Genomic DNA, 20,277 nt, shown 5'->3' on the forward strand with positions numbered 1-20,277 from the left:
GACAAGGAACTTGCTCTCCTGAGCCAGCTGCTACTGGGGCTAAGGCAGGACCAGGCAGCTGATAGCCACAGCCTCTTCCTTTTGAGGCCAGGATCAAGGGGTCTAAAATTCCCAAGCGTGATCATGGGGCTCAGGTCTGTGCACCTTAGTTTCTGGAAAGGGGGTGGGTGCAGAGTTATATTAGAGATGGACTGGCATCCTATATGGATATTCTATATAGTCCTCTCGTGGCGCACAAAAGATAAAATAGATTAGCTGGAGAGGAATGGGATCCAGACAGAGGAAGCACCGAATATATATATGCCAACGCACAGAAGCAAGAGACAGCATTGGGAGGTGTGGGAGCGGGAGCGAGGGGGGAGGTAGACTTGTCAATAATTCCTGTCTTTAAACTTGAGAAAAGTCAGTTGCATGTAAGAAGTACACACAGAGAGACACAGTATGTCACTAAATAAATCAGTAGGCGTACATGATTGATTTGCAAAAGAATGGAGCAGGTATAAGCAACGGAAAGATCTGGAAGCTGCACTCAGGAGAGGCAGCGGGCTTGACCTTCAAAGAGTCCGGTTTGCAGGACTGAACAGGGTATGTGGACTCTGTCCCTTGAAATACTTCCACGGCTTCTAGGGACCTGTGGCTAGGCACTGGAAGGGAAGCAGACAGCTCAGTGGCTTTTAGCTACAGCTGTGCATGGGGATGATTTAACCTGGATTAACCAGAATGCAGAATCTGATTCTATTGGTCAGATGTGAGAGGCAAAAGGAATAAGGCAGGGTGGTTATTCATCTGGTCTCCACTCAGTGTGGCTGATTGCTTCTGCTCAAGGGCTTACCCTCTGAGAAGCCACATAAAATGAGTCTCAGTGTAGCCTGTGGGAGGGGGAAGGGAAGGAACTGTATCCACCTGCTCATCTCCCATTGGCTGAAAGATTCACTCCAGTTGTTCACGAATAAGCACCAAGTGGGGTTCTGTGGCATCCCAAAACTCAGGGCCGTGCGTTAGAGCATTAGCAGGGTACAGCTGCAAACCAGATGGAGGCCTTGTAGAGCTGGGTCCCACAGCAACCGCTGGAACAAGAGATGGTTGACACCGGAGGTTCTGAAAGTCTGCCTTGGGGGTGACACCAGTAACACACAACTTTCTGTACTCTAGAGTATGTCCACGTTTACAAAATCCCCAGAAGAGCAAATCCTCAAGAGCTCTCAAGGGAAGCTACAGAAGGGCTTCCAGCAGTTCTGGAACATTCTTATAGTAACTACATAAACACAAGTTGTGTTCCACCTTCCTGCCTCTGTTCACTTGTCCGTTTCTTTATTGTTCTTATTTATGTGTCTGTGGCAGAGGAAAGGCATTTTCATCAGCCCATTTCATTTTCCTCCGAGGCTCAGAGCAAAACTACATTTCTTAGTAATCAGGCCGGCCCATGTGACTGAGCTCTGGGCAATGAAATTTAGACAGAAGTGATAGATATATCCCATTTCTGGGCATCCCCTAAGACCTCCTGTGTAATCCTCAAACTTCCCTCCATTCCTTACTAGCTGGCCAGATGCAAAGATACTTTGGGGAAGTGCCATCCCAGAAAATGGCAATGGAGTGAGACTGGGTCCCTGACTGCCTGCATGAAGCAGAACCCCTGTGCTTCCCTTCAGTAGACTGTGCTGTGAGGGAGAAATACAGTGCCATGATGTCCAGTCACTGAAATATGAAGGCTGCTGGTCACAGCTGTTAGCACACTGACTAATGCAGCACTTGCTTGACTCCATTTAATTCTGTGTCCCTGCTCTGGCTGGTATAGTCAGTGGTTAGAATGACAGTCAGAGTGTGGAAGGTTTGATTCCCAATCAAGGGCACATATCTGGTTTGCAGGTTCCTTCCAGAGCCTGTAGGAGGCAGCGAATTATGTGTCTCTCTTACATAGATGTTTCTCTCTCTCTCTCTCTCTCTCTCTCTCTCTCTCTCTCTCTCTCTCTCTCTCTCTCCTCACTCTCCTTTCTTCCCCAACCTCCTCTACTCTCTCTAAAAATCAATGGGAAAAAATATCCTCGCTTCTTGGGTGAGGATTAAATAATAATAATAATAATAATAATAATAATAATAATAAATCTGTGTCCATCAGGGGCAGGGATCATTTTTATATGGATGGCTTTGTAACCCAAGTATTTGTATGATGCCTGACATATAGAAGTAGGTACTGCTCAAGAAATACTAGGTAAATTTGTGTGAATGAGCTGACACTTGAGCCTGGTCCTAAAGGATCAGTGGTAGAATGTCAGACAGGGTAGAAGGTTGAAAGTGGTGTATTCAGAGGGGCATGGCATTTGAAGAGCAGAGACTGGGGAGAACATACATAGTTCTCAATAGTGCAAATGATTGATGGTGTGAGAGGGAAATGGCTAGGATGAGGCTAGAGAGAAGGGCCAGATCACAAAAGGCCTTATTCATTATGGAAGGAGTTTGAACTATATCCTACAGGAATCATTCAAGGATTTTAAACAGGGATGTGATATCAAGTTTATGTTTAAGAAAAATATTTTTAGCAGCCTAGAAGAAGGATGAATTAAAAAGGAGAAAGCAAAAATATGATTTTTAAAAGCAACATTTCCCTTTGCCCCAAATCATTCCATAAGATGCTCCATTGAAAAGAGGTTTTGCCTCTAACCGGTTTGGCTCAGTGGATAAAGCGTCGGCCTGTGGACTCAAGGATCCCAGGTTCGATTCCTGTCAAGGGCACGAACCTTGGTTGCAGGCACATCCCCAGTCGGAGTTGTGCAGGAGGCAGCTGATTGATGTTTCTCTCTCATCGATGTTTCTAACTCTCTCTCCCTATCCTTTCTTCTCTGTAAAAAGTCAAAATATATTTATATATATATATATATTTTTTAAGAGGTTTTTGTGGTCAAGTTGGCTTGGTAAATTGCAAATAGCCCCTTCCTATTGATACTCAGTAGCATATTAAAAACTCTGAAAATTAGCCGAAACCGGTTTGGCTCAGTGGATAGAGCGTCGGCCTGCAGACTGAATGGTCCCGGGTTCGATTCCGGTCAAGGGCATGTACCTTGGTTGTGGGCACATCCCCAGTAGGGGGTGTGCAAGAGGCAACTGATTGATGATTCTCTCTCATCAATGTTTCTGACTCTCTATCCCTCTCTCTTCCTCTCTGTGAAAAATCAATAAAATATATATTAAAAAAAAAAAAAAAAACAACTCTGAAAATTAATGAAATCTGTTAAACTTTGACATAATACCGGTAGTTCTCAAAATTATTTAACCACAGACTCTCCCCTTTCATTTAATACTGATATTAGGATTAGATTTGCCTTCATATAATAGAAAAAGAACAGGGACATAAGACTGAGGTCTGTTTTTTTGCCTTGCCTTAAAGAAAACTGGGAAGCGGGTAGTCCTGGAGTGCTATGGCAGCTCTGTGGTATCGTGAGCAGTCTAGGCTTTGGTAATTTTGCTCTTCCATCCTTAGCTTTCCTTTTCATGGTCCAAGATGGCCACTGGAGCACCAGTCCACGTGTCCTTGGAAGGAAAAATGGAAAGGAAAAATGGAAAAAGTGGAGCTGAGTCATGTTCCTTAAACTGCCTTCCTGTAAATACTTCTGCTTAGATCTCATTGGCCAGGAACTTGGTCACATGGCCACACCAAGCTGCAAAGGAAGTTGGGAAACATGCTATTTTTATTTTGATTGGCTAGATGCCAAGTTAAAAATTGAGGTTCTAAAAAATAAAAAGTGAGGTTCTGTCACTAAAGAGATTCAACTAACAGTCTCTGGCACAATTTCTCACAGAACATAAGTTGGGATAAAATAAATAAGGATAGCCAAAACCAGTTTGGCTCAGTGGACAGAACGTCGGCCTGTGGACTGAAAGGTCCTGGATTCGATTCCGGCCAAGGGCGTGTACCTTGGTTGCGGGCACATCCCCAGTAGGGGATGTGCAAGAGGCAGTTGATCGATGATTCTCTCTCATCGATGTTTCTAACTCTCTATCCCTCTATCTTCCTGTCTGTAAAAAATCAATAAAAAATAGTTTTAAAAAATAATAAATAAATAAGGATATTACTTTTAAAAAACATTTGTAGCAGCTTTATTGAGGTATCATTCATATACCTTACAATTCATTTATTGCAAATGAATGGTGATTTTTAACAAATTTATACAGTTGTGCAACCATCAACCAGTTTTAGAACATTTCCACCACCTCCAAAAAATTCTCTTCTTTTTTATTATATTTTTCATTATACAAAATAAATCTATCACCAGATTGTAGATACAAAATAATTAGACATTACATGCAATAAACATTGGTATTTCAAGAAAAACAATTTTAAATACAATAATATTACATGCATTAAACATTAATATTTCAAGAAAATTTTTTAAATATAATAATATTATAAAAACTGTATTAACATAGTATAATATTACAAAAGTTGTTAGAAATATTAAAAATCTGCAAATAACAGGATTACTTCTATTCTAAAAATATTTTTTCCTCTGGCTCTATTTTTGTTCAGTTTATGTTGTTCATTATATTTCACAAAGGAGTGAGATCTTTTTGTAGTCAATCCCCATTTCTGCCCAAGGCTCAGACAATCATTGATCTGCTTTCTTTTCTGTAAATTTTGTCTTCTCTAGAAGTTTCATATATACAGAACTAGAGGCCCGGCGCGTGAAACCCAGAGTCCCTACCGCCGTAGCCGCCACAGCTGCGGGACCCAGAATCCCTCCGCCACTGCCACCGCGGGACCCATCAATGCCCCTCCTGGTGACCATTTGTTTTGTCATTCCGGCATTCCAGCCACTGGCTTCTTATAATATAAACTAGAGGCCCAGTGCATGAAAATTCGTGCACTGGAGGGGGGTCCCTCAGCCTGGCCTGCCCCCTATCACAGTCTGGGAGCCCTCAGAGGCCGGAGGCCACCCGGTGATCAGGGGAAGGCAACACCCCTATCACACCTCTGCTGCTGCCACTGCTGGCAGCGCAAGCCCCGGCTGACCCTGGTCACCCGAGCAGGCCTGGGCAGCTGGGGGGTAAAGGGACTGGGGACTCTGGAGGCAGGCGCATCAGCAGGATTGAGGGGACTGGGCTGTGGGCTTCGCCATCTTTGAGGGCATGGCAGTCAATTAGCATATTCCCTCCTTACTGGCTGTGGGCACCGCCATCTTTGCAACAGTATGAGGGTCAATTAGCATATTCCCTCTTTATTAGATAGGATAGTATAATATGTAGTCATTTGTGTCTGGATTATTTCATTTAATGCAATATCTTTGTGCTTCAATCATATTGTAAAATGTATGGTCAGTTCCTTCTTTTTTATTGCCAAATTATCTTCCATTGTGTAGATATGCCACCTTTGTTTATCCACTCAATAACTGATGGACATTTGGATTGTTTCACTTTGGGACTATATTCTATGTACCTGTCTTTGTGTGGACATATGTTTTCATTTCTCATGGGTAGATACCTAAAGAAATTGATGTTTAAAATTGAGCACATTCATTGAAAGCGTTTTTATTTAATGGCTATGACTGACAAGGGTGCTAGAAATACAATGGTGAATAAAATTCAGTACAAACTCGGCCCTCATGGAGTCAGCAGTCTATGGAGGAGACAGACATTAGTCAAATAATCATTCAAACAAATATGAAACCTCACAGCAGTAACTGTTAAAAAGGAGGGGCATGTGGTGCTGTGAGAGCCCATGCTGGAAGGATCAGCCTTGGTCAAGGTCAGGAAAACTGCTCATGAGCTGAGATCTGAAATATGATATGAATTGATATCACCTCAATGAATTTTGCCCTTCAAAGTAAAATCTTATGAGGCCATACTCTTATTTCTAGTAATGCCGCTCTGGCAAACAATTCTCAGCCACTTTATTAGTGTGCTGGTCCCAGGCCTATTTGTCCTCAGTCCTTTGGTTTTAACATCTCCAACTGTCTCATTTTCTGATTAGACCATGACTCATATAACAAGCCATGTAAGAGAATGAGCTGCAACTCTTGAGAATCACATCTCACTTGTTGCCAAAAATGGAATTCCCCTGCTTCATCATGGACCAGATTCCCCAGAGCTGTCGGAGAGGGGTTCATAGAGTTTGTAAAAATAAACTTACAGATGTAAAAGAAGAGTGGACAAAACTGGATAAGAATAGCGAAACCCACAGGCTTGGGAACCTGAAAAATTTGGTTCAAATCCCAGCTCTACTACTAGTGACCTTAGGTAAGTCACTTAACTTACAGTTTCTTGATTCTAATAATGAGGTTGTTATGTGGATTAAGTGATTCATATAAACTACTTAGCACTTGGTAACTGCTCAACAAATTGCTAATTACTGAGTTATTATCATATCCTTTCCTCTGGCTCCCATTTCCTCACATTCTGGGTGGATCTCCTTCTTGTGGACTTGTTCTTTTTGAAACATATTAATTCCATTAACTGCTAAAGTCAATCTCTGCTCTTCCTGTCTTTGGTCAGAGAGACCTGTCTGTTAGAGTGCCTTCTGCTGATGTATGGCTTCCATCCCCTGCGTATTAATCTGACTGGTTTAACTCTTCAAGAGCGGCAGAGCTCTCCCACCCATGTGTAGCACTACTACAATTTTGATTTTTTAAAATCTGAGATACTGTCAGTAACTATGATTTATGGAAAGCCACTCCTCAAATGTTCTCGGGCAAGACTTTTTAAAAATCACTGGTCGTTCTGCCCTGAAACATAAATCCCTCATTTTCACTCAGCAGTGTACTTTCCTGCAGACACACAATTTTAGCCATAAAAACTTGCATAAGCCAAGGCTTTTTATCAAGCTTCAAGTTGCTGTGGAATCCTTTTCCTTATGCACAATTCTACCATTAGCATTATTGAACATTTTAGAGGGTCTACCATCTGCAAGTTGACAATAAAGGAAGCAACGCTGTGCTCTGGTCAGTGTGGCTCCATTCGTTGGAGTGTTGTCCCATGCACCAGAGGGTCTTATGTTCGATTCCAGGTCAGGGCACATACCCAGGTTGCTGGTTAGATTCCTAGTCAGGGCACATGGGAGGAGGCAATCAATATATGATTCTCTCTCATATCAATGTTTCTCCCTCTCTCCCCCTCTCCCTTCCTCTCTCTTCAAAATCAATTAAAAAATAAAAAGAAGCAATGCTCTTTTACACTCTAGGAATAAAGCACACTTTTCAAAATTAATTACTTTCCATGTTTTCCTGAGGTAAGGATGGTCACTGTGCTTCAAGATAGGCCTCCATGATCTCATTTTTCTTTCTTTTTTTTTTTTTGGGGGGGGGGGGTATTATTTATTTATTTATTTATTATTAAATTATTATCTGTGTACATATTGGTTGTACTTATCTCCCCCAGATCTCCCTACCCTCCCCGCTGTAATTTGACAGTCTGCTTGTTGCTTTACTGTCTTTATATCTGTCTTTTGGTTCATCAGTTTATCATGATCTCATTTCCATATGCTAGGATTCAAACCCTTACAATGTCCCTCCTATAATGAATAGTGCCGCTAGGAATGGCTTGCAGTGTGAAACCTATTTGCCATCTCTTGACATTAACTTTCTAGATGCAGTCATTTCACCTGTACAATGGGGATAGTGTCTGTCTAGAATATGTCTCAGTGGTTGTTATAAAAGTCAAATGACATACAGCATGTGAAAGAGTTTCAGCATAAACCCAAGGATTATTGTTGAGGATCTCAGGTGTAGCGTTTTATACAAAGGACATCAAAGTATAAACCCATTACGTGTAATTTGACCAGACCCCTTAGTCACAAAACAGTGGTCTCATGTTGAAATGTCGTTTCTTTCAAGATCTTTTGACCCAGAGTCCTAGAATCTTCCATCTGCGAAGGAGTGACATCTTCCCAGACCAGACTGCCGATAAGACATTTGAGTACTGCTCGGGCTCTGACCTGTTCCATTCATTTCTGAAATAGTTGTTTTTCCACGGCTCTGATAGTAGCACACTTTCCATCAAATCTTTCTTGAATGGTTTTGAAAAAGTGTAGGCCAAGCATGTCAAACTCAATGGGTCAAATAAACAAGGTTTAAGTTTATGGGGTCACAAAAAAACAAAAAACAAAACCAAAAGCTTTGATTTTCATGGAAACACAGGTTTATTTTGATAGAGATATGCTGAATATAAAGGGCTAAAATAAATGAGTAATCATTAACATAAAATAATAGAACATTTTAATAAAAATTAATATTTTTTTCTTGAACATTCACTTACCAGACACTGAATAACTGCACAAATGAATAAGCGTAACACAAATAAACCTATTTTCCTTGTTCTCCGAAAGTGAAATATTTCCTGTTACACACACCAAGCAAGTCAGTCCAAGGCTAATGATGTGGCAATCAGCTGCTAAAATATTCGCTGCTAGTATTAGTGGGAAGAACTGGTGCTCTTGCACATAAGGTGCAGAAGGGAAATGAATGCAACACGATTATAGTAATCAGTCATGAGCAAATGTTGTAGTTTGTTATTAATAACTAGTGGCCCGGTGCACAGATTCATGCACATTGAAAGGAAATTAATTAGAATACATATTTTAATATCACTATTCGCCCTTTTTCTATAATAAAAGTGTCAACCAAATTCACAATGGACAATGACAGATCAAAACACACACATGCGATTGGCAACACTGAGAGCTTTATATGTATCACCAATGCATGAGCCAATGTTTATTTTTAAATTGCCAGTGCACATCAAATGTACTAGATGGTCTGTCGAATGGTTGGACGGATGTACAGTCGGTCATATATACCAGAGGCCCGGTGCATGGGATTCGTGTGCTGGTGTAGGGCATGGCCTGCAGGGATCTGCCCACTGTGGGAGTGCAGCTCACCACAGTCTGCCCAACAGCTGTGGACCCACCCTCTCAGTGGCTGCTCCCTGGTCCAGCATCTTCCGTGGAGCCGGAGCACTCACGTATCCAGGTAGGCCCCAGTCTCACAGCAGATATAAACCCCACCTCCCAGCCTCCGCAGTCAGCTCTGTGACCCTGGCAGCAGCAAGGCTGCACAGCCTACAGGAGGAGGTGGGAGGGAGCAAGGAGGAGGAGCTGGGGCAAGGAGATGATACTTGCAGCCCAGGTTCCTGCCCATCAGCCTGGGGTTCACAGCGGGAGCAGCTGCTCCTACTGTGGTAGTGTACTGACCACCAGAGCGCAACTCCTGCATTGAGCGTCTGCCCCCTGGTGGTTAGTACATGTCATAGCAATTGGTTGACCAGCTGTTCTGGTGGTTCTGCCATTCTGTCACTGGGCTTTTAATATATAGGATAGATTATGTATAATAGGGTATTGTAAAAATTAAGGTATGAAATTTTTATTAAAACATTTCTTACATACCGTTATATTGGCTCGGCTGCAAAAATATTTATTGTGGGCTGCATGTGGGCTGCAGGCCATGAGTTTGAGATGCTTGGTGTAGACTGAACCCTCAAAGGGCCAGTTTGAGCTCCATTATGAAGTGCCAGCACTTCTGTTCACCCAAGTGAATGGCATTTGCAGGAGAAGAGCTGAACTACCAAGACTTGCCCAAACAATTTCATTCCAGTTTGAACTTGTACCCATGATGGATTCTTGACCTTAAAACTCTATAGGAAACCAGCAGCAGTCATTTAGTCATGATTGTCAGTGATCATGTTTTGACATAGCCAGTCATGAGCTATATGGCAAGTAACTTGTCTTGGATCATATATAAAGTACCACAGTCCAAATGACTTGCCTTTTAAAAAATAAAAAAATGGGAGCATATATTCTTATAATACTTTCACTTCTGTTCATTTGTATTCTAATATGCTCTCATGAATAATAGAGCCGAGGATGGCATTTTAGCTGGGCCTTGGGACTGTCACACAGTCCGCAGTCTACCTTACCCATGCCTCAGCCTGTGGTGAATGATCATTACCAGTTCTGACAACTATGAATTATGGTGGTGCTTGGGAGTGGTGATTTTATAGTTATTGCCACAATTCTTTTGCTTCGGTAATATGTGGTTTCTCATATATGACTGAAAATCTACAGGAAAAACAAATCTTGTTAAAAATAAAGTGAACCACATTTACTTAATTTTTTACTTATGTACAGCAATTTTAAGAATTAAAACTTCTTTAATTTTGTTTTGTATTTTTAAAAATGCTTTTATGACCATTGTACCACACATATTTTTAGTATTATTTGTCTTACTTCCTTGGGGGTAAAAAAAATCAACCTAGATTGTGTGGAGTATGGGTCTCACCCAAACCTCCTCATTGGAGGGCTGGGGGTGGAGCAGGAAAAAACATTGAGATAGAGTTGTAATCCAGTACCTCCCCTACACATATATTCACATGTGTTAGAGTTGTTGGTTCTTCTCACTCCTTCTGGGCATAACCAGGAAAAGGGCAGATCAGGACCAACACAAGCAAGGCTCTGTAAACTAAGTAAAATCCAGGAAGATCCATTGGCATGCAGCCAGCATACAGGGTGCCACAGGCAAAGCTGAGTTAGGGTGAGGAGCCAGGGGCTTCCAGTCGTTTGGCATAAAAAGAGGTGGTTGAGAACAAATGACAAAGATCCAGGTAGGAAGACCTGTTATGGTAAATAGGTCCAAATTGTACACGTGCATGTGTTAGGGGCCCTAAAAAGGTACTGTTTAGTTAATAGGAGCTCAGAGTTGAGGTAGATAAGGGTAGCTCATAAATGATTAGATGAATAGTTAAATGGATAGATAAATTGATGCATGAATGGATTAATGGGTATAATGAAATTAGAATTGATGTTGATATCACAGATGAATGGATGGTGTGCAAGAGAATGATTTGTTGGATGGATGGATAAATAAATGAACAATTGGATAGATGGGTGGATAGATAGATAGATAGATAGATGAATGAACTATCAAACTGATGGATTGATGGTTGGACACAAAGATGGACTAATGAATGAATGAATGGATGAATGAATGTATAAATGGGTAGATGGTATGGTAGGCAGAATAATGGTTCCCAAAAATGTCTTAATCCTTGAAATTTGTGGATATGTTAGATAATATGGCAAAGGGGAATTAAGCTTGCTAATCAGATGACCTTGAGATGAGGAGATTATCTTGGTGGGCCCAACATAATCACAAGTATCCTTATAAGAGGAAAGCAGAAGGAACTGAGTCAGAGAGATGTGATGATGCTATACTGCTGATTTTAAAGTTGGAGGGAGGAGTCTTGAGACCAGAAATGCAGATGGTTCTAGGAGCTGGGAAAGGCAAGGAAACAGATTTTCCTCTAAAGCCTCCAGAAAAACTGCAGCTCTACCAACATTTTTATTTTAATTCTTAAGACCCATCTTGGACTTCTGAACTCTAGAACTAAGTTTGTCATTGGCCACTGCAGCAATAGAAATGGATGACTACATCAGTGGGTAAGTGAATGGAAGATGAATAAGCACCTGGATGATTCAATGAGTGTTTTAAAGAGATAAATACACAGTAGATGGGTAGATGAATGGATGTTCGGGAGGATAGGTGAATAGAAACACGAATAAATTGTTGGTTGGTGGGAAGGGGGGATAAAAGAAAACTTGTTTCTCCACTCATAATGCTTTTCACACCAAATGTGTGGTATTTCCCCCACTTTAAACAATCCTGATACTAACTTCTTAGGGTTGGCATACACCCCACAAGTTAAGGGCTCATCCCCACTAGACTGCCCTCCACTTCAGATACCAATAACAAGCAACAAGTTTCCAGGTTGTCCACACTTCTGTCTAATTTAGACAAATAGGGGCTCCCCATGACCCTCTCCTTTGGGTTTGATAATTTTCTATAACAGCTCACAGAATTCAGAGAAATGCTGTACTTCTATTTACAAAGTTATTATAAAGCATATTATAAAGTGTACAAATGAACAGTCAGATAAAGAGGTACACAGGGTGAGGTTAGATGGGTCCTAAGCGTAGGAGCTTTTGTTCTGGTGACTTTGGGGTGCACCACCTCCCTGTACATGGATGCATCCCCCAACCCAGAACTTCTCCAAACCCCATAGTTTAGAAATTTAAAAAAATATATTTTTATTGATTTCAGAAAGGAAGGGAGAGGGTGAGAGAGAGATAGAAACATCAATGATGAGAGAGACTTATTGATCCTGAAACATGGGCATAAATGGGAATAATGAAATTATAATATATGGATATATAATAAATGGATGTGCCCTGACTGGGAATCAAACCTCTGACCTTTTGCATCATAAGTCAATGCTTAACCATTGAGCCACGCTGGTAGGGCCATAGTTTAGAGATTGTTATGGAAGTTTCAGCACATAGGCATGATTGCTTATTAACTCAATTTCCAGTCCTTCCTTCTCCCTTCTCCCCCTCAGAGATGGGGACAGGTAGAGCTGGAAATTCCAAGCTTCTAATCACTACTTGATCTTTCTGGTAACTAGCTGCCATATGGAAGCTAGTCAGGAGCCCACCAAGAATCCCTTCCTTAGGACAAAGGATATTCTTATCACCCAGGAAATTCCGAGAGACTTAGGAGCTCTGTGAAAGACATTCTATCATCTCACCACTCAGAAAATTACAAGGGCTTTAGGAGGTCTGTGTCAGAAACTGGGGGTAGAAACATTGATGTTTCTATATCTCTCTCCCTCTCCCTTCCTTTCTGAAATCAAACATATATTTCTTATTATATCATAGAGAGATACATAAATGAATAAATAGATACATGAATGGATAAATTGATAGATGGATACATGGGTAAATGAATGGGTAAATAGGTGGGTGGAGGATGAACAGATAAGTGGCTATGTAAACACATGGAAAGACAGAATGTGGTAGATAGTTGGACAGATAAATGGTTTTCTGGTCAGTGGGTAGACAATACATGGATTGGTATCTTATGCTTAAAGACAGAAGCACTACCTTTAACCAGAAATGTGGATGTTGGCCAGTAGGGAAGTTTTCAGTTTAGAAAGGGCACATCCAAATATTCTATAAAGTGAGCACAAATCTCGTGCACTAAGCCTCCATCCTCTATGATGAACAGTTTAAAACAAGGGACCTTGTCACTGTTTTGACTCACTAGTCAGAGAGTTCGACTGTGGCCTGAAGGGTTGCAGGTTCTATTTTAATCAAGGGCACGTACCTCAGTTGCTGGCCCCAGTTAGGGTGCATATAGGAGGCAACCAATTGATATATCTCTCTCACATTGATGTTTCTCCCTCTCTGTCTCTCCTCCACCCTTCCACCCTCTAATAAAAAATAAAAAATAAATCAATGGAAAAAATATCCTCAGGTGAGGATTAAAATCAATCAATTAATAAATAAAAACAAAACAAGAGACCTTTGCACTCGATGGTGTCTCTATCTGGAATGTAATACTCTTTCTTCAAGTAATTAATTTCTACTCATTCCTTACATCACAGCACAAGCACTGCTTTCTCAGGGAAGCCTTACTTAAAATGTGTTTATGATACAGTGTACCTTCCCTTTGCAGCACTTGTTAAAATTTCAATTTTACATTTATTTGTATGACCTTTAATTAGTATAAGTCTGTCCCGCTGGACAATAGCTCCACAAGGGCAGGGATCCAATGTTTTTGCATACCATTTTATCGCCATCCTTAAGTCATGCTTGGCCCATAGAAAATGTGCTTTTTTGGGATGGATTGGACCCTTCCTGTGGCATTCCCAGTCAAATCATCAAGAAAGATCTTGATGGGTGGCCAGGGCATTACTGATCCCCTGGTGACAAAGTCTGGTTTTACTGATAGCAGACTTTGACCAGGAATGTGCTCCTCCAAAAAACAAAAGCCATCCACTGAGTTCAAGTCTTCCTCTGACCTAGAGAGACCAGAGACTGGGTTAACTATCTCTGCCTTAACTCAGACCCTCCTAACTCAGTGGTCCTGGAACAGCAGCCTCTCTGACTTGATGAGGCTGTCTAGCCATCTCCCACCCTGACCTCCATCAGTGTCAGATCCTGCCACCTGCCCCTGCCCTGCTCCAGGCCGACAGATCCAGAGACCACACCTCTGACAGACAGCTAACACAACCTCTTCTGTCACTCTGGTCATCCTTCTTTTCTCTCATCTTATTAGTTTCACTTTGACATTTACAATTATCTGCTAGGCTTCAGTTTGAACTTTATCATCTATTCCTTTCTGTACCCGAGAGAGCAGCACCCAAATCCCAACTCTGTGTGAACTAGTTGTGTGCCTTGTGCAAGTTATATAACCCTTCTGAGCCTGTTTCTTACTCCAAGAAATGGATGCAATAAATATATGTCTCAGGGTGGTTGTGGCGATTGAGCATGATGATATAAATGAAGCATCTAGCGTGATGACTGGCATCAGCGAGTGACAATCAATTATTAATTTCCCTTCTTTCTTCCAAGTTTTTTTTCTCTCTTGTTTCTTCCTGAGGCAAAATGCAATCTCCCTTTTTATTTTCCACTTTTCTGTCTCCAGAACACTTTTCTAGTCCTCATAAAAATAGCACTACATAAAAAACAAAATTGCACAGTATTTTTATATCCTCCAAATAACTCCATTCAATTATAGACTGGTCAATTTTAGTTATTCGAGCATTACTAAGCCATCTGAAACTGGTAAATAAAGTTCTATATTCACATCCAGGAAATAAAGAGCTAAATAAATACTTTGGAAGCCGGTAAGGGAAAGATATTTTCCTGGAGGCCTAAGACCTTATATGGAATGTGTCAGCCTATTGCTGCTGCCTCTGGCTAGAAGACAATGCACAAGAAACCCTTTATATTTTAAATTGGACACAGCAGCCACGAAGCTAGAGGAAGAATGGAGGCCTACATTTCCTGGGAAGAGAGATTTGGCAGGAGGTCACTGTGAGTTACCCACAGAGTGCTCACGTGCATAATTTAATCCTGAAGATTTGAAAATTCAGGGGGAAAAATGAAGAAATCAGTTGGAAAGGGGTTATCAACCTATTTTTAGAATAGTTAGTGGACTAATTAGATAGCAGTGAAGATAACTAACCTATAGAGAGATGTCCAGATGGGGTCATATTTAGCTATTACAAAGACTAGCACAGAGAAAGCAGATGGTCCAGAAATCATTCTGATTTCATGACTTTGGTCATGTTACTCCAATTCTTTGGGCCCCCTTTTCTGCATCTGAAAATTAGAAACTATTGTAGCATTGTTTATAGCATATACATTGTCTGGCTATTAAAAAGTCCACTAAACCTGGCCAGTATGGTTCAAAGGTTGAGTGGTCACGGTTTGATTCCTGGTCAGGTGCTGGGGCTAACCAGCAGCCCCTGAACGATGGATGAATGGATTACTCTGACACAACGTTTGCTGTGAAAGAGAGGCTAAAGGACGCCCTGGCCAAAGGGACCAGGCAGCCTCGGTTTCCTGCCTCTTTAGCCTTTTATTGTAACAGCAGTTTGAAATACAGTTTATCTTTTAGATACAATCAGCAGGGTAAGTAATCTTGGGAGGACACAAGTGTTGTAGTCTTTTTTTTTTTTTTTTTTTTAATATATTTTATTGATTTTTTACAGAGAGGAAGGGAGAGAGATAGAGAGCTAGAAATGTTGATGAGAGAGAAACATCCACCAGCTGCCTCCTGCACATCCCCTACCAGGGATGTGCCCATAACCAATGTACATGCCCTTGACCGGAATCGAATCCGGGACCTTTCAGTCCGCAGACTGACGCTCTACCGCTGAGCCAAACCGGTTTCGGCAGTGTTGTAGTCTTTTAAGCAAGGTCACCCAAAAGATTAAGCAAAAGGATTCCAGTAAATACCCCGGGGGTCTGCATGTGTACAGACTGGTTTGGAAAGGTCAAGGAATAATTAGGGGTGTTGCCTTCGGCACTCCCCGAATTCTCCCCTAAGTCAGAATTCCGGTAAATAGGGCAGGCAGCCTTCCACACACTTCCCTTTTCACAGAATGTCCTCCTTTCCAACTTTCCAACCAAGTCTCATGTGCTCCCAACAGTCAGGGCACAAGCCCAGGTTGGATTGCGAAGATTCCATCCCCCGTGCGGGTCATGCAGAAGGCAGCCGATCAATGATTCTTTCTCATCATTGATGTTTCTATCTCTCTCCCTCTTTCTTCCTCTCTGAAATTAATAAAAAATAATATATTGATATATATATATATTAAAAGATCTGTATGAATTAACTCAAACTTACAATTCAGGAACCTGATTTTGTCAATATTGATAACAGATTCACCTCTAAGACAAACTCATTAGACCAATTATAAAGCAAATCACAGTCAATTAATTTTCAAAGAGAAATTGAGCTTTTGAAAAGACTAGAATGCGCAGGGATTGTGTGATCTGTGCATTTCTACCTGGCCTCATATTAATGTGGGAAGCCAAGTTTTTATAGGAAGATACATAATAAGAAACTTAGAGGCAGAGCAGTGAGACTCAGTAGGATCTAAATGTAACCCCAAGCCAGCAATTTCATATTGGGGATAGCCTTTCCCATGCTGTGTATTGTGAAACTTAATCCTCTTGACCCAGCAAAAAAGAAAAATATTCACCGACTGGCATGGCTCAATGGTTGAGCATCGACCTATAAACCAGGAGATCATAGTTCCATTCCTGATCAGGGCACATGCCCAGTTTGCGGGCTCAATCCCCAGTAAGAGGTGTGTAAGAGGCAGCTGATCAATGATTCTCTCTCATCATTGATGGTTTTATCTCCCTTTCCCTCTTCCTTCCTCTCTGAAATCAATAAAAAATATTTTTTTAAATAAAAAGAAAACATTGATGAGTTTGACCATTTAAATTGTATATCTAGATTCTCCACCAAGTTCAAACAGGGGTGTCCTTCTGAGCAGAAAGCATGCTCAGTCTTCTCTGCATCTCCAGTGCCAGCTCAGATTGATGAATGGATGACGGTGCTTCTGAACCTGAGGTCTCTTCTCCCCAGCCATCCTGTTCCCAGCCTCACAGGGCTCTCCCTAACATGAAATTGCTGGCTTGAGGTAGCATGGACTAAAACCACTTTAGATCCTCTGAGTCTCACTGCTCTGCCTCTAAGTTTCTTAGTATGTATCTTCCCATGAAAACTTAGCTTTCCACATACATGTGAGCCCAGGGAGAAAATGCACGCATCACACAGACCTGCTTTAGCTCTCACTCTGATTCGTTTCTTTGAATAATTTGCTCCCTTCTTCAACTTTCTGTGAAGATTGGTTCCCATTCAATCTTGCTATGAGGGCCCGATATATCTTTTGCTTTATGTTACCTGCCAGTAATTCCAGCTGGTTGGTGGGAGAATCTCGGAGCCTGGATTTCACTGAGAACCCTGCAACCTCTTAAATCCTACTTGAGCTGGCAGTTTCCCCAATCCAGCCGTATTCCCAGGGCAAGTTCAGGACCAGATCCTAAACCTTCTGGCCATCTCCATGGTCTTATAAAAACATAAGACCAGGCCTCCTCATGACCATAAGATTCAATTTTTGGTTCCAACTTGACCCCTACCATTCTTCCCACCTCCTACACCACTTCAAGCATGTCAGAAAGCAAATGAGCTGAGTTAGTCCTGGGCCAGTAGTTCTGCAGCATCACCGTCATGAGCGAAATCAACGGAAAAGGAAATTAGCTCATTCCGCAGAGAGGCATTTAGAGCAGCCAGGCAGCCTAAAGTTCCAGGCAGGTCAGGCAAAGAACCAGCTAGATACAACTGTGTCTTCCCAGCTGTTGCGACTCTTTGGAAAGAAATGCTCTCTGTGCCAATCCTACAGACCCATTCACACACACGCAGTCCCTGGCATAGGGGAAGGACTATGCCCCCTTCCCCCCATGCCTGTCTCTAGGACCCTCATTTATGTGCACCTCCTCGAGATGAGCTGCTGGATCAGATAATGGGAAATGTGTGTTCTGAGCTCTAGGGTGAGGATGTTTGAGAGTCATAACTGAGTTAGTCTCTACATACTCACTGACACCAGCCTCGGACATTACAGACATTACTACGTCATCATTCCTGCCCCCAAGGGTTCATGGTCCAGCGGATGAGGAAGTTTTAAAGCATTCCAGGTTGGGCTCTTGTAGAGAAAATGCAAGCAGAGACAAAGAAGTCCAAACAAAGCTCCCTTGTGTGCAATGAGGTTGAAAGGAGAGAGCATTGGCCAGAGGGCTTGGGAGAGCAGATTTCACTTTAAGAATTACCTTTTGAGAGTCAGATGGCTGTGGTACAGAGGAAGTGAGGTAGATGAAGCTGAAAAACTAGGTTACAGAAGAGAACTTCATTTTGAAGACCAGATCTCTATAGCAGAACAGCAGAATAGTCACTGAGCTCAGGAACACAGAAGGAACACACCTGGCAGTGAGGATGACATGCTAGGTTTATACAAGTTGAGTCTGGAATGCTGAATTGGAGTGGAATCCATTTTATCTGCATGCTTGCTATACATCTTTAGCCTCTCTGAGCAATATAGCTGTAGAGCTTAGGCCTTGCAGAACTGAAGATCTCTATCTTGCTCAGTATATTTGTCCTTGGGTTTGCCACTCTGTACCACTGGAGTGGGGAGTAAGGATGGGCCCCATGGTGGGAATAGAATAAAAATGATGTTGAATCATTTGGGATTTCTGCTGTCCAACAAGAGACAGCATACCCAGTGATCATAAAGAGAATGGAATTTATTGGACGAATCTTAAGTAGCATATGAAAATGATAGGAGCACTGGAAAACTGGCCTCAGAAAAGACAGATAAGCTCCTCCTAAAGGGACAATCCTGTTAGGTCATTTCTGCCAGTTCTGCTGTCTCTGGAAAAAATACCTCCAATGTGCTGGGCTCTGATTTCTTCCAAATAGAATGGGTGCTCAGATGCTGAGCAGCCAAAAAGTGGTAAATGTCCTCTTCTGAGGCCAGTGTGTTCTCCCTCCAGCCCAGGTCAAAGAAACCCTCCCATTGTTCAACTCAGCACAATAGGCCGCAACTCCAGAAAAAGCTTTTCTGGCCTTGATCTCTTTCAAAGACTTGGGGAGAAGTGATGGACAGCAGTGGTTGTGGCAGGATGGGTCTCAGATCTCAGGAAATTCTGGGCATCCTCCAAATTCTGTTATCCTGAGCATGACTTAACTCATTACAATTGGCAATTCTGGCCAAGAGAGCTCCAAGCTGAGACCTGAAGGGTGAGTAGGAGATAGGGGGAAGGCTATGCAAAAGCTTATTCCAGGATGTGCAAAGCCTTGGTGTGTTTCGGTAGTAACTGACATTGATTTCACGTGGCTGGGAAGATAAGCAAAGGGGATGGTGGAGTGAGATGCAGATGTGCAGGAGAAGAAAGAATATTAGTGGGTTTGTATTTTATCATGGAGGGCAGTGGGGTACTATTGATATATTTTAAGTTGGGAAAAGACATGACAATATTTGTGCTTTAGGAAGGACAACTGACTTCTGTAAGAATGTTAGTCCCTTGAGGATGAGGACTTTGTTTTGCTGTATGACCAGCACCTAACACATAGTAGGTGCTTGGTAAACAATTATAAAATGAATGAATGCCTGGCCAGCTTGGCTCAGTGGTTGAGCATGGACCTATGAACCAAGAGGTTGCAGTTCGATTCCCAGTCAGGGCACATGCCCGGGTTGCAGACTTGATCCCCAGTGGGGATGTGTAGGAGGCAGCTGATTCTCTCTCATCATTGATGTTTCTATCTCTCTCTCCCTCTTCCTCTCTGAAATCAATAAGAATATATATTTTAGCCGAAACTGGTCTGGCTCAGTGGATAGAGCGTCGGTCTGTGGACTGAAAGGTCCCAGGTTTGATTCCGGTCAAGGGCATGTACATTGGTTGCGGGCACATCCCCGGTATGGGGTGTGCAGGAGGCAGCTGGTTGATGGTTCTCTCTCATTGATGTTTCTAGCTCTCTATCCCTCTCCCTTCCTCTCTGTAAAAAAATCAATAAAATATATATTAAAAAATATTTTTAAATGGGCGAATGAACGACCACTGTGGAATGGTCATCAGTTAGAAAATGACTCTCTAGTCCAAATATTAAGTAATAGGTGGTCTCACCTTTAGTGATGGCTGTGGGAATGGAAAGAAGTGGCCAGATTCATCAGATATTTGGGTGACAAAATAAATTAGATACTGCTTGGGGTATAGTGATGCTGGCAGGGGTAGCAAAGTATCAAGGACAATATCCTGATTCTTTCCATGGGATACTATCACCTGAGAAAGGGAACCGGAAGAATAGGTATGGGGCAGAGATGAACAAATGAATGTGCTGACCCATTGTTTTAGGCATCTATGGCATGAACATTCAGGTAGAGACTTCC

This window comes from Pipistrellus hanaki (assembly GCF_964339955.1).
Source record: "Pipistrellus hanaki genome assembly, chromosome: 6".
Taxonomy (NCBI): Eukaryota; Metazoa; Chordata; class Mammalia; order Chiroptera; family Vespertilionidae; genus Pipistrellus; species Pipistrellus hanaki.